The sequence below is a fragment of the Rhipicephalus sanguineus genome, chromosome 6 (assembly GCF_013339695.2).
Source record: "Rhipicephalus sanguineus isolate Rsan-2018 chromosome 6, BIME_Rsan_1.4, whole genome shotgun sequence".
NCBI classification, from domain to species: domain Eukaryota; kingdom Metazoa; phylum Arthropoda; class Arachnida; order Ixodida; family Ixodidae; genus Rhipicephalus; species Rhipicephalus sanguineus.
Window position 1 is genome coordinate 70,497,378 of NC_051181.1, and position 25,921 is coordinate 70,523,298.

Consider the following 25,921-nt stretch of genomic DNA (forward strand, 5'->3'; position numbering starts at 1 on the left):
TTTCAGAACGCAGACTGCGAGGTATCACTAGTAGCCACTGGCGGCCGTCGGCGTTCTAATAGCGTCGGTGCAGTAGGTCGTCACGAATGACAAAATGGTGGGCTTGACGACGCAACGCGTGAGTGGATGGTGTTGCCGACGGATCAGTGAGCAGATCGATCGGCGAAGCGATCCCTTTATCGTTGCGCTGTTCGGTAGCGATGGTGTGAACGTCGATGGAGGAAAAAGTAACGTAAGATACTGAGCAGGGGGCATTGTCGTCAGGCAAGGGGGAGCGCGACACGGCGTCGGCGTCAGCATGCTGTCGTCCGTTGCGATACAGCACGCGGATGTCGTAGTCTTGCAGGCGAATTGCCATGCGGGCGAGACGGCCTGAGGGATCTTTCAATGACGACAGCCAGCATAGTGCATGATGGCCGGTGACGACATCAAATGGGCGACCATACAAATTAGGTGGGAATTTCGTAATAGCCCAGATGATCGCCAGGCACTCTTTTTCCGTGACGGTGTAATTGGTCTCGGCTCGAGTAAACGTACGGCTTGCGTATGCCACGACATATTCGGGGAACCCTGGTTTGCGTTGCTCAAGGACAGCGCCGAGGCCTACAGCGGTGGCGTCCGTGTGTACCTCCATTGGGGCCGTAGGGTCGTAGTGGCGTAGTATGGGAGGAGACGTCAACCAACGACGGAGCTTTGCGAACGCGTGGTTACACTCGGACGACCACGAATTTACGTGTCCGTTGCTTCCAAGGAGCTTCGTCAGCGGCGATATTGTAACGAACAATTCAGGTAGCTTGTCTTGTGAGAACTATTTATTGAGGGCTAACTTGTCAAAAACAAGAAGCGTTCTCCCTCTTGATCGAGCAGCTCCTCACTTCTTCTTCCTCTCTTTCCTGGTCACAATCTCACGCGATCCGATCGCGTGCGGCGAAGGCGCCGTTGTCCGCTGGGAGTGCGCACGTAGTTTAAAGACTGTTTCATGGCTTGCAACATCATTCCCCCTCCAAACGCATCGTATCGATGCGTATGGCGGCGAGGGTGTTGACACGGTGTTAGCCGTTATCTGCGTCGGTGATAGTGGTATTCAGCACAAAGTAGACAATGTTCACTGCCGGTCGTAATATGGCTTCATTCTGACCACATGTACAGTTTCTGTGCGACGTCGGCACCTTGATGAACTCCCTTGTCCTTCTGGCGTAACCTCGTAGTTCAAGGGGCTAATGCGGCGGAGCACTCGGTAAGGACCGAAATAACGACGAAGAAGCTTTTCGGAGAGGCCAGGGGCTCGTACGGGAGTCCATATCCATACTCTGTCACCTGGTGCATACTCGACTTCTCTTCGCCGCAAGTTGTACCGGTCCGCATCGATGCGCTGCTGTTGTCGAATGCGGTGTCGTGCCAGCTGACGTGCTTCTTCAGTCCTCTGGGTAAAATCGCTGATGTCAAGTTTGTGTTCAGCATTGTCGTTTACGGGCAGCATTGCATCCAGAGGCGTGGTGACTGTTCGGCCATAAACAAGCTGGAAGGGCGTCACTTGGGTAGTCTCTTGCAATGCGGTATTATAAGCGAATGTGGCATACGGTAGTATCCTGTCCCATTTACGGTGTTCCAAGTCTACGTAAATTGACAGCATATCAGTCAGCGTTCTGTTGAGACGCTCGGTCAGCCCATTCGTTTGCGGGTGATAAGCTGTTGTTTTCCTGTGGCAGGTGTGGGTAAGCTTCATTATGGACTGCGTCAAATCGCCTGTAAATGCAGTTCCTCGGTCTGTAATAACAACTTTAGGGGCACCATGTCATATTACTATGGAAGTGACGAAGAAGTCTGCTACTTCGATGGCTGTCTCCCTGATCAAAGAGGCTGTCTCGGCATATCGGGTTAAGTAATTTGTCGCTACTATAATCCATCTTTTTCCTAATGATGATGTCGGAAATGGACCAAGCAGATTCATTCCTACTTGTTCGAACGGGGCCTCTGGGGGTTCTATTGGGTGAAGGAGGCCGGCCGGTTTTAGTGGAGGCGTCTTGCGCCGTTGGCAATCCCGACAAGTTCTGACATAATGCTGTACCGAATGCAGGAATTTTGGGCAGTAGTACTTGGCACGAATGCGAGCGAATGTTCGACTCACTCCGAGGTGTCCTGATGAGGGGTCATCGTGACAGGCTTCCAAGATTTCGGATCGCAAGTTCGAACGGATGACAAGTAGGAATTTCTCGGTGCTGTGCTCAAAATTTCTCTTGTACAGGACGTTATTTCCCATCACATACGATGACAATCCCCGTGTGAAAACTCGTGGAACACAGACAGGGTGTCCTTGCAGATACCTGATGAGCGGAAGTAAATCATCGTCAGACTGCTGATGTTGAGCCATTTCTGATGTGGCGACGGCTCCAAGAAACGGACAGTCATCTGCATCTTCCGCAGGCGCAGATCGGATAGGTGCTCATGACAAGCAGTCAGCGTCACTGTGCTTGCGGCCAGACTTGTATACTACGGTTATGTCGTACTCCTGCAGCCCCAGGCTCCATCTTGCAAGTCGCCCAGACGGGTCCTTGAGATTCGCGAGCCAGCACAGCGAGTGATGGTCGCTCACTGCTCGAAATGGTCTACCGTATAGGTACGGTCGGAATTTTCCTATGGCCCAAATAACCGCGAGACATTCTTTTTCTGTCGCCGAATAGTTATTTTCCGCCTTCGAAAGAGTGCGGCTCCTCTCTGTTTTGCCATTGAACGAGGACGGCACCGAGTCCCAAGTTACTTGCGTTCGTGTGTATGTCTGTATCCGCTTCGTCATCAAAGTGTGCAAGAACCGGGTCGTTTTGAAGCCGCTGTCGTAGTTCATGGAATGCAGTATCTTGCTCACTCGTCCAGACGAAAGGCACATCTTCTTTTGTCAGACGTGTTAGCGGTTCGGCAATCTTGGAAAAATTTTTTTTACGAAGCGTCTGTAATAGGCATAAAGCCCTAAACACCGCCTGACAGCCTTTTTATCCGCGGGTCTTGGGAACTTGCCTACTGCTGCAGTCTTCTCAGGGTCAGGGCGGATGCCTTCAGGACTAACCAATTGGCCCAGGAAAAGGAGTTCGCGGAAACCAAAATGGCACTTTTGTGGCTTTATCGTTAGCCCTGCTGAACTAATGGCCTTGAGAACAGTTCGTAGTCGTTGCACGTGCTCATCGAAGGTGGTTGAAAAGATTACGACGTCGTCGAGATAAACGAGAAAGGTCTGCCATTTTAACCCGGATAGTACAGTGTCCATCATCCGCTGAAACGTGGCAGGTGCGGAACAGAGGCCGAACGGGAGTACCTTGAACTCGTACAGCCCATCTGGAGTGACGAACGCTGTTTTCTCGGGGTCTCTTTCGTCCACCTTTATCTGCCAGTATCCAGTCTTGAGGTCCAAAGAGGAAAAGAATTTCGCATCCCGTAATCTGTCAAGAGTGTCATCGATCCTTGAAGCGGATAGACATCCCGCTTCGTGACGACGTTCAACTTTCTGTAATCTACGCAAAAGCGCAAAGTGTGGTCCTTCTTCTTTACTAGCACCACAGGCGACGCCCACGGGCTGGCTGACGGTTGTATGACGTCGTCTCGAAGCATTTCTTCAACTTGGCTTCTGATGAACTCTCTCTCTCTCTCTCTTGGTGACACTCGGTAGGGGTGCTGGCAAATAGGCCTCACCGAGTCCTCAACTATGATGCGGTGTTTGGCGACAGATGTCCTCTGGACTTTTGATGACGTTGAGAAACAGGAGGCGAGTTCTCGTACAAGGCTCTCGATTTGCCTTTTCCGGTCCGGTGATAAGGCTGTGTCGATGCTGATGGATGCGAGTATGCAGTTTACGTTGTCAGAATTGAGTGGTGTCATATCAGAAGAGCCCAAATCTGTAATCTCAACGTAATCGTTCAGGCGGGTGATGACGGTTCCCTTCGCCATGTGCTGCACCTCGTTTCCGAAATTAGTCAAAAAGACATTCGTGCACCCATACGCAGCCGAACAAGACCTCGTGCCTTACAGATCCCTTTTTCGAGAAAAAGTCTAGTGTTGCTGTCCGCCATTCCTTCATAGTCGCTGAATACGTTGCTTCTTACGGTGACAGCTACACTGGATCTTGGGGGTACCGTTACGTCGTCATCCACAATCTGTAGCGCGTCGTATTGCTCTTCACATTCGAATGTCGCAACGGCGCGCTTCGTGGAGAAGGACACGGACGCTTCGTGCAAATTTATAACTGCACCGTTCGTCTGCAAAAAGTCCATTCCAATAATTAAATCCCTTGAGTATTCCGACAGGACAATGAAGCTGGCGACGTACGTGAAGCCACGTATTCCAATTCTAGAAGTACACCTGCCGGCTGGGTCGATCAGGTGTCCTCCTGCCGTTCGGACTTGCGGTCCTGTCCAAGGAGTCAGCACTTTTTTCAGTTTTCTGGCAAGCTCTCTACTCATAGCTGAATTGTCTACACATGTGTCCACTAAAGCAGTAATTTCACAGCCGTCTATAAGCACACACAAATCGGAAGCAACGTTGCTGTTTCTGCACCCGTGCTCGTGTCCGTCGTCATATCCCGAAATCAGCGCTGGAGGTTCTGTTGTGTCGGCAGCGGCCTTACCTCCACAGGTCGCCGATTTTAGTTTTCCCGAAGCGGGCTTTGGGAACGTCGCCTTGGGGAACTTGAAGAAAGACGCGGGCTTGGAGATCTATACCTCAGTGGCGCTGTTGAGCGAGGCTGATGCTGTTGTGAGGTGTGAAGGCTTTGACGCATCGACAAGTACTCCTGGATCGCAAAAGGGCGTTCTCCGTTTCTTGGGCAAGGAGCGTTTATAGAGAATCCCCGAAGTCCCGCTCGGCGGTATTCGCACATCCGGTACAGGTGGCCAACCTTCGCCGCAGTGATAGCAAAGCGGGATTCGATTTGGGAGTGCGCCATATGTCAGCCTCCCGGACTCTCATCTCAGGTGGGGGCGGCGTGAACCTAGGTTCGGGTAGATGTGTAGTTGCCGTGACGAAGGTACGTCCAGGTGTTCCTCTGAGTACCTCGGCATACGAGATCGCTGGCTGCACCGGGAACGACGCTTGAGGCTGTGCTTGGGGCTGCTGTTCACGGACTGCTTGCCTAACTTCTTCGCGAACCACTTCTGCCAACGAGGAGATTGTAGTTGGGTTGCTGTTTAGCTGCTGCCTCTGGAGCTCTTCTCGAACTACAGATCGTACGAGTTCTCGCAAGACATCGATGCTCTTCCCGAATACTGCGGACACCCCTTCCACAGATGCGGCGTTTACTTCTCGGTTATAGAGCCTTGCTCGCTGCTGGAGTGTCTTTTCCATAGTTGTCGCCTCGCAGCGGAATTCCGCGACGGTACATGGAGGGCTCCGTACCAAACCGGCAAAGAGCTTCTGCTTCACACCGCGCATCAGATGCCGAAGCTTCTTGTCCTCGCTCATGCTCGGGTCAGCGCGGCGAAACAAGCGGGACATATCTTCGACGTACATTGCCACACTTTCTTTGCTCCGCTGGCTTCTCGCTTGCAGAGCGGCGTCAGCTCTTTCCCGGTGGTCCATGCTCGGGAACGTGGTCAGCAGCTCCCGCCGGAAATCGTCCCATGACCGGAAAGCTCCTTCATGGTTTTCAAACCATGTTCGTGTACTGTCTTGCAACGCGAAATAAACGCGGCGCAGCTTGCGGTCTTCAGCCCATCCATTGCAGTCGGCGACGCGCTCAAATCCTTCAAGCCAATCCTCGGCGTCTTCATACGTATCGCCATGGAAAGGCTCGGGCGTCCGCGGCTGATCAACGATGAGGTGGCTTGCGGCGAGTGGAGATGTCATTTCGGTATTGCCGCCGCAGAGAGCCGGTGGTTCCTTAGCAGGCTCCCGCAAAAGAGGAAATTCGGGTGGCTCACCACGCAGACGACGGCTGGTGCGCTGGTGGACAGGCGTGAGCTCGTTGGGTCCCAGTCGGCGTGGCTCAGGGCTTCCGTCTCTTTCCTGTCTTCCTCCTTCATTCCTGCTGTTTGCGCAGCAAGTCGGGTTCCACTTTGCCGAGACATTCCCCTCAAACCAACGTAACAATGCACGGGGATGGGTTGGTAACAAAAATAGCGGTGCTGCCCTGAGTGACTCCCATGATCACGAAAGGTACCAGCAACCCTTTCCTAGTGCAGACGCGGGCAGATGGCGAAGGGAGTGCAATGGTGTCGCAGAGACCGGCGCAAGTAGACCGACACAACCGTTGACAAGTTTGCAGGCACTTTCGTATCGTCTTTGACGAGGATCTTGCTCACTGCTGATGGACTGTTTGTCGGCGTCAAATGTTAGAACGCTGAGAGTTCGATTTCGGCTGGTGCGCAACGAATTACGGCGTCGTGGCGGGAGAGGAAATCCCATCCCAGGATGACATCGTGAGAGCATGCCGCAATTATGATGAACTCGACATCGTACAGAACGTCCTGAATGACGACGCGAGCACTGCGTACTGCTGTAGGATGAATACTCTGGGAGCTCGCGGTACGGAGGGACATCCCAGAAAGTGGCGTCATTACTATTCGAAGTAAGCGGCATAGTTTTGCGTCCATAACGGATACAGCGGCTTCAGTATCGATAAGGGCCGATGCGCGAACACCGTCCACAAGCACGTCGATTACATTCGATGGACTTCTCTGAGGGCTTTCACAGTTCGATGCGTCGCAGCCCTTGCCTCCTGGACTGCGACGACTAGTTTTCCTGCTCTCGTGCGACCGAACGTGGCCGCATGGGTGACATTGAGCGACGTCGTGGAGACGGAGAGCGGCGAGTAGCTGGAGGCGGGCGTGACGCCGGCGACATAGGTGGAGGTGGGTCGTAGAATGCACGGCTTGACTGGCTAGTGACAAGTGACGCGACTCGAGGCGGCTGCACGCGTTAACAATAACTTGCCACGTGAGCAGCGTAACCGCAAGCAAAGCAGATGGGCTGGTTGTCGGGGGTGCGGCATCGGTTCGCCGGGGTACGTCACGCGATTGACGGGCCGGCTGCTGAAATGACTGCATGGTGGGCTGCAGTCGGGGCCGAGGGATGGTGTCAGCATGTGTAGGCGGCACACCCGCTTCAAAGAACGGAGGTCTAGCGGCGGCTTCGGCATAACTCATTGGGGCAGCCGCAGGAAATACTTGAGGCGTCCTGGCGACAACTGGAGCGTACCTCTGGGGTGCAGCAGCCGGAGTTTGCGGGTGGTACTCAGGCATGACCTCCGCAATTTCCTGCTCAATCGCTCGGCGGAGAGGAGGAAGAAGTGTGGTCGACGACTTTTGAACGTGCGGCGGGTGGGCAAAGGCGAGGAGGGAGACCTGCCGTGCAATTTCCTCGCGCACGAATGACTTGAATTCTGCCAGCAACGCGGCCTGGTCAGATATTGCCGCCAAGCCAGCAAGCTCTGCGTCGCGTGATGGGGATGATGGGGAGCGACGGGTCATCGAACGCTGCCGGCGGAGCTCCTCGTAGCTCTGGCACAGCGTTATGACCTCGGCCACTCTGCCAGGGTTTTTGGCGAGCAGCATGGTGAAGGCATGGTCGTCAATGCCTTTCATAACGATCCGGATCTTGTCACACTCAGACATGGTTCCGTTGGCCTTCTTACGCAAGTCGAGTACGTCTTCGATATAACTTGTGAAAGATTCACCAGCCTGCTGAGCTAGTTCACGTAAGCGACGTTCTGCTTGTAGCTTACGAACTGCTGGGCGGCCAAAAACGCTGATGACGGCGGTCTTCAAATCGGACCAAGTCGCAAAATCGGACGTGTGGTTGTTGTACCACAAGCTTGCTACACCCGCGAGGCAGAATACTAAGTTGCTTAACTTGCTTTCTTCGTCCCGTTTGTTGGGGATGCTGACGCGCTCGTAAATTGCGATCCAGTCCTCCACGTCGGTGCTATCGGCGCCAGTGGAGATAGGTGGATCGCGTGTACGGGGGACGCCGGGACATTGGCTCGTTGCGAGAGGAGGCGTTTGCTGGGCGGCGTCTTGAGGCATGGTAGATGGCAGGGTACGGTATCGAAGCTCCAGGGGCATTGAACGGGAACAGAGCACTCTCCACCAAACTGTTAAGGTGTTTATTAGACAGCACTCAACGATAATGAGTAATGGCGACAGTCACGGCAAGACACGAACTCCCTGCGCGAGCGGCGTTCTTTCACATGCAACCAAAGAAGACGACCACTAGAAGGCGCTGGAGAGGGCAACCCATTACCATGTCCCAAGGCTTCTCTACAAATGCTTTAGCAGGTCCGTTGCCAGTACTATGCAAGGAATGGTGAGTTCTCGGAAACTGAAACGCCATAGACGACTCGCATGCCAATCGGTGTTTTTCTTCTAGCACTGGCGGTTGCTGGAGACTCCAAACTGGTAATCCTCTATAGAACTAAAGCGGCGTCCTTGGTCCTGCATAATCAAAGTGTTTGACCTTGCGACCGAGGATCACCGGTGGAGAAAAAAAAGGGCCATTGGCCATGCGGGCTCACCACTGTATTTCATTCGCAGAGCACGGTACTTGTTCAGTGATGACACCTTTTTTACATCAACCACTTAAGCATGTGTACTCTTTTCGTGCCTTTTCAAGACTCTACTTTGGTCTTACTCTGTGCGTCGCCCAGGAGATCGTCCTTGGCTGACGAACTTGGGAGACTGTGGGAAGAGGAGCAGTGGTATATTAGGCGCGATGCGCCTAAGACGGCAGACGCCATCTGCACGAGGCCAAATCTGCAAACCGGCTCCACTGGTGCGCATTCGTGTGTGGGGCTGTGCGTATGAAGATTTCTGTGCATGTTGTAGTTAGTGCTCCTGAGAGAGCGATGAGAGTGTGAAACCTGACAGAAGACGATATCATGTCGCGATGCAGAAAGAGTTCTGCGATGACAGAGTATGGAGAGACGAGCGATCGAGCGAGCGAAAGACTTTTTTAAAAATTTATTCTAATAACGGTTTCCCTGCAAAGTTTCTTGACCAAAGACCATACAAAACTACAGAGTTTTACTTGCCTTTTTGATTCTACGTGTCATGAAACAACTAAAAAAATATTAAAAGTAGCTTTATTCGCAAGACCCAAGCAAAATATTGTTTACCAAGATTGTGCGGAGGATTGGCTTCACTGCCCCAAACTCTTTTCCAGTGTTCGGTGCAGCAAATGTCTGAAATTTAAAAAGTAAAGCGCAGGGACACCCGAGTCTGTTATAAGAAACCTTGGACACGCCTGTTGGGTGTTTCCTTACATTTAACAGCGTCTTCTACCGATATGTCGAGACGCGGTCGTCTTCCGAATTCGCTGATTTAGAGAACCTGCTGCTACGTGTCACTCACAGGAGAAATCAAATTCTTATTATTTCACAAAACGTCGGCAACCAAGTGCATATTTGCTCTTTATTTTTTTAAAGGAGCTATTGCAGGCATGCGGATGTCATTCGCGCAGAGTTAAGGATGCCATTGCAATTCCTTTTTTGACCAAAAGGCATGCTTTGAGCGCGTTTTTAAATTTTCCGTTGAGCCATGTGTTCAAGCCAAGGAAAAAAACCGCAGAATGTATCGGAGTAGATAAACTGTTGCGACTCCAAATGCTTGTTTCAGGGTGGACGAGCCCAGCCTGTCTTCGGTAGGAGTGGTACAAACCATGTGCACGAGCTCCGCTGGCCTTCGGTAGCGAAAGGGTTCAAGGTAAAGAGTAATATACCTTTTGTGCGTTTAATTCAGCCATTTCTAACAACCCCAATATAGCAAGGTGTTCTTTGGTGTCAGGAAACTATATCGCGATGGACATGATGTGTCACAAAGCAGAAATTCAGTTACTTGAAGGGCTAGTCACTCAGCGTCAGTATGCAGAGCATGCGCCAAAGTGTTGACCAGGAATGGACGGTGAACAGTGGCTTGGGCTGCTCTATGCGTAGCTGCATTGAGATGTGTTGTTGTTGGAACTTCTAGAGACGACATCTCGCATGTAATTGCGCAGGTATAGGCTAATCGTAGCAGTCTAGCCAGAGTTACACTCTGCAGTGGGAAATATATCAAACAACTCTAACAGAACAAAACCACACCGCGAGGATATTAAAGTAGAGGGACACTCACTGCCAACCAAAGTGGTTTATTGTGACCGCACACATACACGTCTAATTTTGAACTGACAGAGCTTGCAAATTCCGAGGACTCAAGAAAGAGCGACGCAGACAGAAAGGCTTTGTGTAATATTCTTTCTTCAGTCTTTGTGCTTTCCACGCATTCCTATTTCCACGCTAAGCATTACAATTTATTTCTTTTATTACATATTGTCACGATGTCCTGACATCGACGAAGGAAGCTGTCAGCGTGTTAGACTAAACTTCTTATTTGGCCGAACTTGTGGGTGGAAAATGGAAGGTCAAACTACAGCAATACATACTGTACAATAATAGCGGCCAACAGGACGTCGGCCGTCGGTAAGACTGATATTCATGCGACATCGCAAAGTTGAGCCTGATCGCTGGTGGCCACGGTAGTTCCACAAAAATCTTAACTGTTCGCGTTTGCGCACTGAATCCTATAAGATTTTAAAATAGTCTAGAAGGTTCCAGACATCAGGACGCGGCTTGCGCAAGGCAGCGGCTACGCGTGCAAGGGACTAGTTGCACAAAAATAACACAAGAAGCGCGCGTGGCAATATAATCATATTGAAGAGGCAGGGAATAGGGTTCCCCACCATCACAATTTCTTGAACTAGGCATGCTAAATCGTCAGTGGCCAAGTTGTTCATCATAGGCCAAGCGAGATATCTGCTTGCCAAGTGTGACTAGACGCTAATCTGCCAAGCAAAGGCAGGCCATAAATAACGAATGATTGTAGACTCCTCCTGACATGTCAGTCATTGGCGTCAAACATCCTTGTCCTCCAAAAAAATTTTGTTATAGACCAATTTAGGAGGAGAGTACGAGTAGAACGAGACGTAAGCGGCTCGAGATAGATAGATAGATAGATAGATAGATAGATAGATAGATAGATAGATAGATAGATAGATAGATAGATAGATAGATAGATAGATAGATAGATAGATAGATAGATAGATAGATAGATAGATAGATAGATAGATAGATAGATAGATAGATAGATAGATAGATAGATAGATGAACGAAATTATTCTGTAAAAGAACTTATTTTTGGGCTAGCGGGTAGATCATTTTCAAAAACCTAATTAGAGCGCAAACCCAAGGAAGCACAATAGCGAAGCACAGGAAAAACTGCACCTGAAGTGTTAAAGAAAAAGACATGGACCGCTGCATATACAAAACGACAAGGACCGCTGCATAGAAAAAGACAAGGACCGCTGTGTAAGCACCCGTCGCTATCTTTTTTTCCCGGTGAAATTCAGTTCTTCAGTTCTAGACTGTGAGAAGTAAGAAGCAGGAATGGAAATGTATGTCTTGTTAGTGTGTGTGTTGGCTTTATCTGTTGTTATTGCGCGCATGGGCCAGATGTATATATCCAAGCCTTCATGCGATGAATAAATTAGTTGGAAGTGAGCGCTGTACGTGATTGATGCCTGCTTGTGTGGGTGTGTGGGTGTGTGAAGGTGTCGTTTGTTTTCGCTCTAATTAAGTTATTTGGAAATTATTCGGTTTTAGAAGTATTTTTCTTCTTACTTTCATTTGTTCGAAGTTGTATTGGCAGCAGTGCTTGGTCATCATGTCAAAAGCAGGCTTCTTATGAAATATTGTACCAACGTAGTGGCAGTTATGTAAGGAGGAGTCTACAATTATTCTTTATGTATGGCCAAACTTTTCATGACCGATTTACAGACCATGGCACTGAAAATTTCGAGAGTTCCATGCGCCGTGGAGATCGACTTTATGCGAAGCAGTCAAAGCATAGCATTGTCGACCGTATTCTTTGGCTTTGAGCGAAATGTTACGAGGTGAATCGACGTATTTGCACAAATTCAGTGCTATTTTGTGTACCGCGGGCGTACAAGTCACGTCTAATAGACCAACGGGTGGAGGGTAGCTTACAGTCCGACGTAACATCGGGAATCACGTCACAGCAAAGATATCCCTTTTGTCGAAACGAAGTGTAAGCGACGTTCGTTGGCGTATTCGTGCGAACTCCCGCAACACAGTAGTATTTCTTGCTTATTCATAAGACCACACATTTAATCTTCATTATGATGCGGACATCGCAGGCTCAAACCGCCGTTCACATCAGACAACCACTATAACCACCAATGACGCTACGCAGCAGTTGAAACAATAAATATCTGTACACTCTTTGCGCCGTTGTTACTGGCTACAGGTCATTGCGGCGCTTACTCAGCGTCTGTCGGCTGCCTTATATGGATATATCTATAACAAAGGGCTTGCATTATTTCGTTCAACCGACGCGAAATGCCTTATAAAGCTCTCCATCTCTATTTAACAGCGAAGCTCTTTCAGCTATTGGTAACTTGCGCTCTGTCGAGCAAAACTCCACAGGTGTGTATGGGCCGCAGGAAATGAGCAAGGCCCAATACTGAGTAAAGCAGGTGCAAGCGTTAAGTGAGAACTCTGCTCGGCGTCGCGAAGCACGTGAAACACGTGAAAAAGAGCGGTAAAAAGAGAGAGAATAAGGGAATAAAGACGAGGACGAAAGAGATAGAAAGAAGCAGCGATAGAGAAAGAGATAGAAGGAAAGGTAGAAAGTCGAACAAAAACATAATAAGAGGAAGAAACAGATAAGAAAAAAAACATAATAAAAAGAGATAGCAAAACAGAGACAAAGACAGAAAGGGAAAGAAAGAGAAAAGTAAAGAGAAACGAACAACAGAGGGAAATAAGCAGAGAACGAGATAAAGGAAGGAAGGAAAGAGAAATTAAGTTAGAAAAAGCGAGACAGAGAAAGAAATAGATAGTGAGACAAAAAAGAAGAAAAAAGATGGCTGATCTAGTCATAGGAATCGGTATAACACGAAAGTGAAAAGTGTGTTCGCAGAAGTAGTTGGCTGTTTATTGCGTATTCATATAGAAGAGTTTGTACAATGTCTATTTGTGTTTGGCAGCTATAGCACCGTTGCACGTGGATGCACCCACGTTTACGCATAGTGGTACATACCCAAAGCGACGGTAACGCCCATAATCATTAATAAACCTTTGTGATAGCTGGAGTAGTTAACATACCCGGACACGGCATATCGTGAGTCCCGCGCAAAGATTGCATCAACAAGCATATAGTAAACACTGGTACTCCCTTCAAAGCGTCGTCAATTGAGGAGGGAAACGGCAAGGTGTGCGCTCCCGTGTAATAAGGTAAACAACGCCTGTGTTCATGCATGCACTACCACACTGCGCTTCAGGAACAATGGAGGCAGTGGTTCGTAGTTTGATCAGTTGTTAAGTGCCCACTGTGCCATAACTATTCATTTTGCAAGTCAGCGAAGGGCCCACTACGCGTCCGTAAGGCAACACGCGAACCTACGCAGCTGTTCCCTTTGTTGATGCGTTTGCTGCTGCTGATGATTAAATATGTCTAAGCGCTGTGTAAGTGGCGGGCCTTGAAAATACCCACTCGTTGCGCAAATAACATGTTTTGACGCCTGGGAAGATTCAACGCTTCTGCCACGTAATATTACATGCGTTAAGGAGACTCCTTTCACTACATGACATTCATATAGTGTTTTTTTTTTCGAAACAGTTTTACGAAATGGCGTAGCTCTGTGGTAGAACACCTGCTTGCTACTTAGACGGCCTGGGTTCGATTCTCACTCGGGCCTGAAATTTTGGATGATTTATTTTATTTGCATCTTTCTCGAATTTTCGGTCATAGGCAAGATGATGCTTTTTCGCTCGCAACCAACGATGCCGTCGTCGATACCGACGCCAACACCGAAATTTCTGCGATACGAGCGCTTTAATGCTATCACGTTAATGTAAAGATACAGATACAACAAAGAGACACAATATACAGGCAGAAATAGAAAGAGAAGAAATAAACAAAAGAATAAGACAAACAACCAAGGCGACCAAGCTCAGCTCTTCCACTAGGCCTAACACTACTACTGCGAAGCTGCCATATTTTGTATGCTCGTTGGTTTATTTGAAATGCGGATCATATTTGGTGCATAACCGCACACCAGGGGCCTTAATTCGCGGGTATGTGCCACACGTGACGATGGAAAGGAGAGAGAGCGAGAAAGTCTTCTGATGAACTGAGAGTTATGCCAGAGTATATAAGGGTATCTACATGCTACTCTGTATAGCGGAAAGGGATTGAGGACATAAAGGGCCCTACGAGGAGGAGGGCAGTAAAAGAAAAAAGGAAGAAAATAAATCATCGAGATTGAGGAAAGTGCATGTGACAACGTAATTATTTTTACGTAGGATACTTTACAGTTCATCGGTTAGATTAAGGTCTTTGAGAAACCTGAATAGAAATTCGAAGATTTCACGCTGCTGAGAAGGATGTGACATAGGTCCAAGTATTTCCCCAAAGTCTAGCGGCGCTTAGAAAGTTGAGCATATTCTACTTCGGAGACAACTGGCATCTTTTATGCGTGCCTGATAGTCTAACAAAATGAGTTTATTTGTTTTTAATGCCCAACCGTTGTCATAGCCATCCGAGGCATTGGTTACATCCACCATAAAACCGCTGTTTCTGGCCGCACTATCGTGTTTCAGTGTATTTGCGGACACTGCGGAAATGAAAAAAGCGGACCTGGCTGGACATTATGTTCACATTTCAGGAAAATTCGGCGAACATACCTCCCTAAATCACGTGCATCAGCAATGGCAAAGAAATATGCCCCCGAGAAAAAAAAATCGATTTTGCAATATTTCGCCTCAAGATGTCTTTCTGCGTTCCATGGACCCTGACATAAAATCAAGACTTCTGTATCGCTCCTCGTCATGTTTAGACCTTCTATCGTCAACTTCGCCTGAACGCAGCCGACATGATCCGCCTTGGTTTCACCAGTGGCCCCAGTGGAATGGCCTGTGGCACCTTGCTACTTATTTTCCCTGAATATGATGCACCTGAAGCACGTATGAGCCTCTGAACTATGTCTAAAACTGAAATATTAAAAACTCTCGAATATAATATGTGGGCAAATGATCTCACATCATTTTGACTTTGCAGATTTGAACATATCGGCCCCGTCAGTGTTGAATGATTTTAGTAGTCATCGGTACATAAAAAACGTTTCAATGCGATTCACTGGAAATGAATTGTTGTATGCACCAAAGCAAGAGCGGGCACAAAGAAAATCACTCGAGCTCTCCCAGTTGTCGTACAAAATTCCATCACTCAACTATGTCTGGGCATTATATACCACAAATGAAGGAAAGAAGTGTTAATTTTAAGGGCTCGTTTTCTTTGTTATACACAATATTACTGAGCACTAACAGACAATAATGCCAAGGAAAGTATAGGGAAAGTATAGGGAAAGACAAGTGCACGATAAGATGACTAGCCGTGGGCAGGGACCGAACCTGCGACCTTCGAATGACGCTTTCGATGCTCAACCAACTGAGCTACCGCGGGGGCTATCTTCCCCCGTCCACTTTATAGGGTATATATGTACATTTAAACGTGGGAGCGTCAGCCAGCGCCGCCAGTAGCCATGACGGCGAGTGTGGAACGCTCTTTTTCTGCCTCTTGGCGTCACGTAGAATGCGCACATATTACGAGCTGGCAGCTGACCAATAATCCCTCGCATACTACCTGAAAGCATCAAGTCTGCCAGAACGAGAACCTCGCTATGAATGAAGGAAAGAAGTGTGAATTTTAAGGGCTCGTTTTTCTTTGGTATACACAATATTAATGAGCACTAACAAACAATAATGCCACGGAAAGTATAGGGGATGTTATTAGTAGGAAATGTAAGGTAAATGTGAAGAAAGACAAGTGGACGAAAAGGTGACTTGCCGTGGGCAGGGACCGAACCTGCGACCTTCGAATAACGCGTTCGATGCTCTATCAACTGAGCTACCGCGGCGGCCATCCGCCCGTCCACTTTATAGGGTATATATGTTTGCTCGAAAGGAATCTTATCGTTTTATACCAAAGCGCTAAGATTTTATATAAAGACGAGGTTTGTGGGTGCTTCATTAATATCACGTAACCTGAGCCACTTTATTAAAGACGTGATTTGGTTGGTATTCTCAGTTTTTCATGGTAGACAACCTGCGAAGCGATACGTGCCAAGGATGTTTTACAGTACTTCACTTCTGTTAAACAGACAATCTATAATACTACGTAATATGAATATGATGTTCGCAGTAGAGTAAGAAAATAAGGAATGAAAAGTCACATCAGCATTAACATACAAGGTCGCTGACTGTCTGTGCGTGCATTGAACCACAGCAGGACCCCCAATAATGTCACGAAACTTACTCCTGCGTCAAGTGAGCCAACATTTTCGGACATAGTGGGCAATTGCCATGAAAGCTATACCAGCATAGCAGTGGAAGACTTCGTATATAAGTTCTCGAACCTTACTTGAGCGAAGGATTTGCAAAAAAGCGCGCCTGAAGCGAATTGAACCGAACTCATACAATGTGCACTAGCCCATGGATACTCATGCTAATTTTGTTTTCCCCTAGCTAAGCTAATTATTCGGTTTTCCTAATAAGCCAACCTATTTAATTGGCGTTTATTCAATATATCACTACAAAATTTTAGAGCACCTTGAAAAATCATCTATGGACTCGCTTCCTACCCTTTTATGCGTGTTGCTAACAAAGCCCACAAAAAAAACAAAAAAACAAAGCGAAGGAGAACTTTCGCAGTGCTGCTGTGGATCTCTCAAACGTGAAGTTGCTCAAGGACATCGCCCGCAGCGTAACCGTGTTATCGGGAAAGCTGTATAATGCTTGATGCCGGCCGGCATCGGGTCCTCCGGTATTTTTTTCATTGCGCAAACGTACACAGTTTTCAAGGTTAGGTTTCGTTAAAATTACGTGGGATAACCTCTATGTGATCCGAAACCTACGCAGAATAGGCGGCCATATGCAGAACTGGATTCATTATCTCCTTGACAAAGCAAGCACTTAGTTTGAATACGTGACATTGTGCGTGCGCATTACTGCCTGCTATACCGCATGCCCATGAGTAATTGCAGAAGTTAAAAGAATGCAGCTACTAAAGCGCTCATAGCTGTTGAAGGACAATTTTTCTCTTCTTCAGAAAACGTTATTCCCCAAAAAATCACTTTTGTGACCTGAAGATGAAGGGATGACGGGGCCTCACTTTTCTTTATTAGAGTGCTGAATGTAATAATTAGAGTATGAAGAATGTAACAATTTTTTCACTGAATGTCAAACTATGTTTGTTGCTTTTTTTAAATCCCAAGCTATTCAAATTAGTGCGTCACTCCCCTTTACACAAGTTAGAAAGGGCTTATAATATGCATTGCCATCACATTATCGTTTCTCTGAAGTTTGTCGTGCCTGTCTAGATGGAAAATTGAATGTTCTCGTTGTTTAGATGACGTTGATTTCAAGAGTATACACCAGAGCACGCCTGTCTCGCACCCAGGCTGCTGGCGAGCCGAGCGGATACTCTCGCACCCAGACGCCGGGCTGACCGGGCTGCCGAGGCGCGCGCCGGCTGCACTAAGTAAACAGGGCAAGCTGCAGTTCTGAAGCTTTAAAGTGCAAAAAAGTACCCATTCACGCCGCTTCAGCGTATAAGAGCTCGTCTGGGCACTACTGCGTCGTCTTTGGATGCCAAAACAAGCAGCGCAACAAGAGGATAATAGCGTTGTCTGCGACGATTATACGACGCGCCACGGAAATAGTGCCGGTGCGGTATTTTCAGCTTCGCCGCGAGTGGATAACTGTGATTCAAGCAAAAAAACTAGGAGCCGAGTGAAAATGCTCGAGTAAGTACACTAAATGCGTGTATTCTGCAGTGTGGTGCCCACCTATTTCGTTTTGCGAACATAATTTGCGTGACACGCAGCTGGGTTGAAGGCAGGCGCGAGCTTTGTGTGGGGGTGCACTTCATACCTTCGAGCGTTTCCTTTGACGAAAATGTAGTGCAAGGTAGTGCTTTCAAGCACAAGAAATCAGCATGCTTTGCCACTTTCAACGTAGTATTAAGCTTTAGTGCTTTTGATGGCATCCACGCCTTCGAGATTTCGTCTTCGAAAGGTAATAAATGGCACGGTGCTCCTCAACAGCTGGCCAGAATTTCGTGCTTTCACTGCAGTGTTCGATGTCCCCAAATTTATTTGGACACGACGCATCCAGCTGCACATAATACATATATTGGCACGTAAGTAAAGAGTACTCGCGCCAGTGTCCTTTACGTCGCAGACGTAGCTAACCGGCTTAACTAATAGTAGCACAGTTTCGCTTGTAAAACACCATCGTTACAAGAATAAAATCGCGCAGATAGCTTCCAAAAGGGATCGATGAACGTCACTGCAGGTGATACTCTCTGATAGCACGCTTTTGTGAGCAAGACGCATTATTGTAAGAGCGCTCGTGAAACAAAAATTACGTTCCGCGAAACTACCCGTAAAGCGTACTCTAATTATTACGCGATGAATGCTGAAATGATGAGCTTTCACAAAACTTTGTGCACAACTTGTAATATGGGGCAACAAAACATCGTTTCACTCTTTCGCGAGCTGCACTGCGATTACGATTCACGCGTACTACAGCGAGAACGTTTTTTTACAAATGTAACAGCGTACGTATCCGACGAGGTTGCTTCCGCAGCCCACTCAGCACGTACTGTATACATTGTGGACTTGCATGAGCAAGATGTTCTTGATGTTCCAATAAAATCAGCGAAAATGTCCAGGCCAGAAAAGACGCGAAACACGCTCTCCGACGGGCTGAGTTTCGGGAGTTTCACGTTTGCTCTGTGCGGCGTCTGCTAGCGTGGCAGCCCGCGCACGTTGTTTCCTCGCGTGTGCGATAGATGGCGCGACGCGCGATGCAAATATGGCGATGCGCATGGAATTCGCTGTGTTCTGGTCTATACTATTACAAAAGAAAGAGATCACGCTAAAGTGTGCTTAATTTCCCGCGCTACATTGGAGTTTAAAAAAAGCATAAAAAGCCTTAAACATAGACGAGATAGACTGAGTCCCAGTGAGCCACTGCCATATGGCGACTAAAATTAAGGAAAATTTTCCTTGTTTTTATTCTTGCTCAGATAGCAGCGAACTGCTTCTTCAACACTAGTTAAGCGCATTGCTGCCTACTGGCATTCTTTAGCATGCTATTAATTTTTTACTAAAGAACATGCTTGCACCCCGCAAAACACTTCTTAGGCTCTATTCCCCAAATGAAAAAACTTCTCGTGATCCCGATGTCGCACACAATATCAATAGCTCCGTCAGCCAGACAACTGAAAATAGCTTTTTGTCGGAGGAAGCTCCTTTATTCGGTCCCCAGTCTCCTATCGATTTTACGTGTCGCTCCTGTTGCCAAAGTTGTGTTAGGTATGCTCACCAATTAAGGGGTGTTGCAGAACCTGAATGGAAGGTTTCGATTAAAAGAGTCTGCGTACGTGTGGCGCTTCTATGGTACTCCTAGCCATCGTGAAATAACATTTTCGGAGATAACAAGAAAAAGGGAATTGTCATAGTTTTGTAGAATGCGCAGTGCTTGTGACACGCAATTTACTCCCCCTCAAATATTTTTCGTACGGTAGAAACAGGAAACCCCGTAAATATGGAGGACGCAGGCATGTTTTCAAAAATTTTCAAAACACGGCGATGGCATACTAATGAAAAGAGGAAGCACTGCGGAAAAACCTTCCCTCACATGTTTCACCTACGGTGCAGTCAGGAAACTGAGCAGAATATGGCATACGTAGACACGTTTAAAAAAGGCGTCAATGATCTCTTGACTGGAGCCACTGTGGCAAAAAATATATTCCTGTTTACAGTTGCATGTAAAATTGGTGCCGACGACCAGTTGAAGAATGACCTGATTTTCATAGCTGTTAGTGTACTCCATTGTCCTTGTCTGGGTCTTACATCATTTATCTAGCAAAGACCCTTCACATAAAATCCAAGAAGAGATCCTTTTTTTTCATATAAGAAACAGTGGGACCCAGGGGAGCGAATGAGTTCCCGTGGTCTTCTAACACCGCGCTAACTGAATTTATGATCTTATACAGCTCTAAAATTGCTATTACGCGACTAATTTTATTTCTTCTCCTAACCGAATTCACAAAGGCTGATTTAACATATAGCGGTGTAGCTATTAGCGTTCTGAAGTGTCAGCAGCAAATTACCTCAAAGTAAATCCTAGGAAAAGAAATGTTATATAGCGGAAAAACTGAAGCACTTACTCGCGATCAATACTAATAGCTATAGCTGCGAAATAGTGACCCATTGAAAAGACTAGGTATCGCTTAGTCGTCACACCTTGCGTAGGAAAAACACAAGACGAATATCTGCTAATCTTTCTCTATTGGCATAGGCGTCGCATCTCTATATCGGTGCCCTCTTTTACTGAAAACAGAACATGCACAGAAGGAAATGCGGAATAGGAATATCTTATAATCTACATTTGTGAAGTGAGATCAATCGCCACTTCGAAAAAGTCAATTTCCTGTAGACAAGTTCGTTAGCCTTTTCGAAGTATGGAAATATTCGAACGCCTTCTTTCAAGCGCAGTAATTGGCGCAGTAAAAGATCGACATAACTAAATTACATTTTCCTGCCTTTGTTACATGCGATGACGATTGTGTAGCTTTCTCGCTACACGCAAGTGTTGGTGGACAACATTTCACTTCTTGCGAAAGCCGATTCCTCCAGTACTTCCGACACCACCTCCAAGAGCAGCAGCCTCATTGATGAGCACAGCTACAAAATAGAAAGAGAAATAAATTTAGGTTTCTGAATAGATGCATTTAGTTATCTGACCTTAGTTACCACAAAAATGGGCGTCAACGCCTGCTATTGTGCAACTGCCGATCTGAATGTTCCATCTTTGGGATTATGCGTGAAATTTAGTGATAATCACAAAATCAACTCAAGATTCATATAGCGGCGACACCAAATACTTGTTCTCAAAAATTATATCTTCTTGTGTTGAGTATACGCGTTATAGCAGTAAGGAACAGGACGGACTTTCACAGGGTACTGATGCCTTCTTTGTCTGAATGAAGCTGTCAAAGGCGTATTGAGCAATATTCTGTAGAAAATATGGGCATGCCAGTTCTAAAATTCACGGGGTACCTTGTGTATTCACCGAAGACATTGCGATTGCCAAAACCAGTTTCTCTTTATTCTCATTCAATGAAATCATCCTGCTCGGTCACTGTCCTAGAGCTTTCTGCACATGATGTGGTTTTCCATTGGCTCCAGGATCAGAAGCACTTCAAATGGTTTTCAAAAGGCATCTGAAGTTTTCACATTAACATCTCATGTAGCAGGCATCGATTTTTTTCTTTAAGCAATGCTCTTCCGCATTATTCTAACAAGCGGGCGAAAAAATTTATTCCCAACGTCATGTATATTACTGCGTTGCACAAGTTTTTACACCACAGGACGTTTACCTAAACATCATATAAATGCTATCGTATATTATTAAACAAACATGTTCTTTCGAGTGTGCAACAGTACCCAATGCGACGGCGACCCAAAGAAGGGCGTTCATTCCAACCAGACCGTTCATGGTGATTTTTCTGCAAAGAATGCATGAAACGGTGGATAGCAGGCAAGCCTTATCAAATGTTTATGGCCGTAAGCAATTGCTTGAAAGGGATCTTATCCTGTTATACTGAAGCGCTAAGCGTTTGGGTAAATGCGAAGCTTGTGCGTACTTCGTTGGCATTTCGTATGTCTATGTGTAATCGCAGAAGTTGAAAAATTACACCATCTCCCGCTAAAGGGGACCATGAGCCGATGCGAAGCCGGGGCACTTGCACGATCGCGTTCCGTTGGCGTACGTTGGGCACGCTACCGGCCTCGCGTCGTGGAACGCGAAGAGGGACGCTACGCGCGTCGTATCTTCCATCTAGCCTGGCTGTTAATTCTCACAGGGCGAGCGGGGAACGCGGTCGACAGGCGGGCGAGAGGGGGGCAGCGTAGGAGAGGAGAGAGGAGTGGAGGGGGCACGCATGCGCTCGAGCTCATCGCGGCTTTGCGCAGGAGAGAATTTCGGCATGTCTAGCCCGCGTTTCAGAGGAAGAGCGGAAAGGGGAAGGGGAGAGGGAAATGGTAGAGGGAAAGGGGAGAGAGGAAGGGGAGTTGATGAATGGTGAGGGGGAGTGGAGAGGAGTGTGTGGGGAGGGTATGCGCATGCGCGGTAAGGGGGGTCACGCCGCACACCACCACCACCACCGGATTGAGCTCCTCCTTAAGATACTTCGCATCTAAAAAATGCAGCTAATAGCGCGCTCACAGAACCTGACGCCCAGCTTTTTCCCCTGCGCAAAAAATTTCGTACCTTTCAAATATACACCGATCACACCAAGACGAAGGACTGTGGATGACTCAATTTTATTTGTTAGAGTGCTCGACTGATCCAGGAAAGGCTTTCAAATATGTTCCTTGGAAACTAACGTGTAAGGCGGCGTTCTGCCAGAATGCCAGGTTAAGTCGGCAGTGTATGAAGCCTAACAATTTTTCAATAGAACGAAAAAAAAATCTTTGATCTCTATTGCAGATTATATATATTGAAATCACTTTGTCTCTCCCATTTATTAACTTGAAAAATAACTTATATTACGAAGTGACATCATAGTATTGTTCCCCCGAGAAGTCTTTCGTACCTGTCTAGATGAAAAATCGAATGTTCTCGTTGTTTAGACGACGTAGCTTTGAAGCGGATACTATCACAAAAGAAACACATCACATTAAATTGTGTTTCATTTCCCGCGTTCTCGTGAAGCTTAAAAAAGATCAGAACCTTGCACATAGACGAGACCGGCTTAGTCCCAATGATGCACAACCTTATAGCGAATAAAGTTAGGGTAAAATATTTTTTTTATTTCTACTCAAATAGCAGTGTACTCTTCCTTCTCAAACACCAGTTAAGCGCAATAATGCCTGCTGGCATCCTTTAGCATGCTATTATTTCTTACTGAATAACAATTCTTGCATCTGCAAAAGACTTATTAGGCTCTATTTCATAAAAGGAAAGCTTTTGCCGATCCCAATATTGCACACAACATAAATAGCTGAGGTAGCCAGAAAATCGAAGAAAACTTTTTGCTCGAGGGACCTTCTTTGATCTGTCCCCTCCTTCCTATTGAATCTATGCATCACTCCTGTGGCCAACGTTATGCTAGTTATGCTACCAATAGTTGTTGCAGAACATCAATGGAAGGTTTCGGTTAAAAAAGTCTGCGTACGTATGGCGCTTATATACTACAGCAAGCAATCGTGAAATTACATTATAGAAGATAAGAAGAAAAGGTAATGATCATATTTTTGTAGAATGCGCAGCGCTTGTGACACGCAATTTACCTCACCGACATGTTTTTCTAACGGTACAGTCAGGAAATTGCGCAGAACATGGAGGACGCACACGTGTTTCGAAAACACTGCGATTGTCTCTTAACTAAAACATGAGGCACTGTGACAAAACCTTTCCTGACATGTTTCACTTACGGTGCAATCAGGAAACTGAGCAGAATATGGAACACGCAGACGACCAGTTGAAGAATGACCTAATTTTCATAGCTGTTAGTCTACTCCATTGCCATTATTTGGGTCTTATCCCGCTTATCTAGCTATGTCCAATTGCATCAAACCCAAGAAGTGAGCCTTTGTTTCTGTTAAGAAGCAGCGGGACACAGGAGAGCGAGTGAGATCCCGCGGTTCTTCTAACTCCGCGCAAACTAAATTTATGATCTACAGCTATAAAATTTCTGTTATGCGATAATTGTATTACTTCTCCGAATAGGATTCACATGGGTTGGTGGAAGATGTTAGGATGTCCCCATTAACAATCTGAAGTGTCAGCAGCGAATTACCTAAAAGTAAATCCCGGGAAAACGATTGCGATATAGGGAACAAAGTGAAGCACCTACTTGTAATCAATATTTGGTGTGTGCTGCTGAATAGCTGAAAAATATTGATCCATACAAAAGACTGCGTATCATTTTGTCTTCACACCTTGCATAGGAAAAACACATGAAGGGATATCTGCAAAACATTTTGCTATTGGCATAGGCGTCTCGTCTGGATATCGGTGTCTTCGACTCAAAGCAGAACATGAATATATAGAAATGCAGAAAATGAATGTGATAGAATCTATGTTAGGGAAGTGAGGTCAATCGCCGCTTCAAAAAAAAGCGATTTCGTTTAGACAATTTGGTTAGCTTTTTCCAAGCATGAAAACATTCGAACGCCTTCTTTCTATGCAGAAATATGCCGCTTCATGGAACTCTTTACGAATCTGGTAATGCCATTCCTGACCGCGACCTAATGCTTAAGCGGCGCTTCATTTACGTACGCTGTGAAATAAATAAACGAATGAATAAGTAGATACGGGCACAGGTACCAATTTCCCTGAAGTCTGCTTAGCTTACAGTATACGAATTATTTCCATTCAGTTTTTCCACATTCCTACATGATTACTCTATTGTAAAGCAATACCACCTCACAGGCCAAATGGCTCAACAGGAACTTACGAACTAACTGAGTGAACAGGAAAAGATTAAAAATATTTGACCTCGTTTGAGACACACGCTGTTATGTTCAATGATGCTTTAAGGGCGCAATTGCGGTAGTTTGGAGCGCTGATTTCCAAACAAGTTCAACGATCTCTTTCTACGCCTGCTGAAGAAATGAACTATAGACAACCTTTGGGCTGAATTTGTCTGGTTACGCGCTTTTCCGTGACACTTTAGTCAACTGCATAAGTGAGATTCCTTTTTGAGACTTCATTGTCATCAATTTTTCTATGCGGGCGAGATTTCCTGTGTTGAACGTTCTGACAGTACAGAATACCTACAATTAAGGAAAATGAAACTCAGGGTTTTGTTCCTCTTTCATTTGTTTGCTTCATATTTCAATTCATGTCTCAAAAGTGAAATCTTCTATAAAGTTTGAACCTGTTCAGAAGGGTGATTGTTCATTGAATTTTTGGAAGGTCCCGAAACTGCTCTTTTCGAAACAAATGTCTTGGGCCAAGGAAACTGAATCTCTGCTTGCATCCCATTTTCAGTTTAAGCAGCAAGTGATTGTCCTTCCAAGTATCAATAATAAGTTGCATGAGAATTGAAACTTGAGCTAGTTGGTACGGATTCATCATTATTTAAGTAGCGCACTGACGGACTAGAACAGAGACAAAAAGAAGGTGCACAACACGGGTGCTAACTCGCGACTGATTTTATTCGGAAGAACATGCTAATTTAAAGGTGAAGAACAACACACAAAAAAGGAACAGAAACATAAACTTTGTAATCACCTGCAGGTTCCGCTTAGGTATTGAAATTCCGCGTCACTTAGCGCGATAGATGGTAGACTGATACATTTTTCTCCTTTCCTTTGAATGTGGAACGCTTCGATGACGGCTGCACACCATTCTTCACCGACACTATGATTCTGTCACGTCACAGACAACAGATGGCTAGATAAGTCATCGAAGCGTTCCACATTCAAAGGAAAGGAGCAAAATGTATCAGTCTACCATCTATCGCGCTAAGTGACGCGGAATTTCAATACCTAAGCGGCACCTGCAGGTGATTACAAAGTTTATATGTTTCTGTTCCTTGTTTTTGTCTTGTTCTTGACCTTTAAATTAGCATGTTCTTCCGAATAAAATCAGTTGCGAGTTAGCGCCCGTGTTGTGCACCTTCTTTTTAGGGACGAAGCTCCTTAAGGCGGCACCCGTTCGTCCCTCGTAGCGTAGTATGTAACCAGTCTTACGCTTTGACCTGCAAGGTGGTGCCGGTGGGAGATTTCTCCTGTGCGTTGTTGAACAATAAAAGGAATTCGCAGCGTGCGCGTTAACTAAAAGCCGAATTCTTCTGTCTCTCATTCC

The 25,921-nt window shown here is 46.5% G+C and overlaps 1 long non-coding RNA gene across 1 annotated transcript in view; it reads right to left on the reverse strand.

Annotated features, from left to right (window-relative positions):
• LOC125758788 (uncharacterized) overlaps positions 1-25,921 on the reverse strand; it is a 100,735-nt gene that overhangs the window by 33,825 nt on the left and 40,989 nt on the right. Inside the window, exon 2 of the long non-coding RNA XR_007416415.1 lies at positions 20,755-20,787. This is a non-coding gene — a long non-coding RNA (uncharacterized LOC125758788). The remainder of the gene's footprint in view (positions 1-20,754; positions 20,788-25,921) is intronic.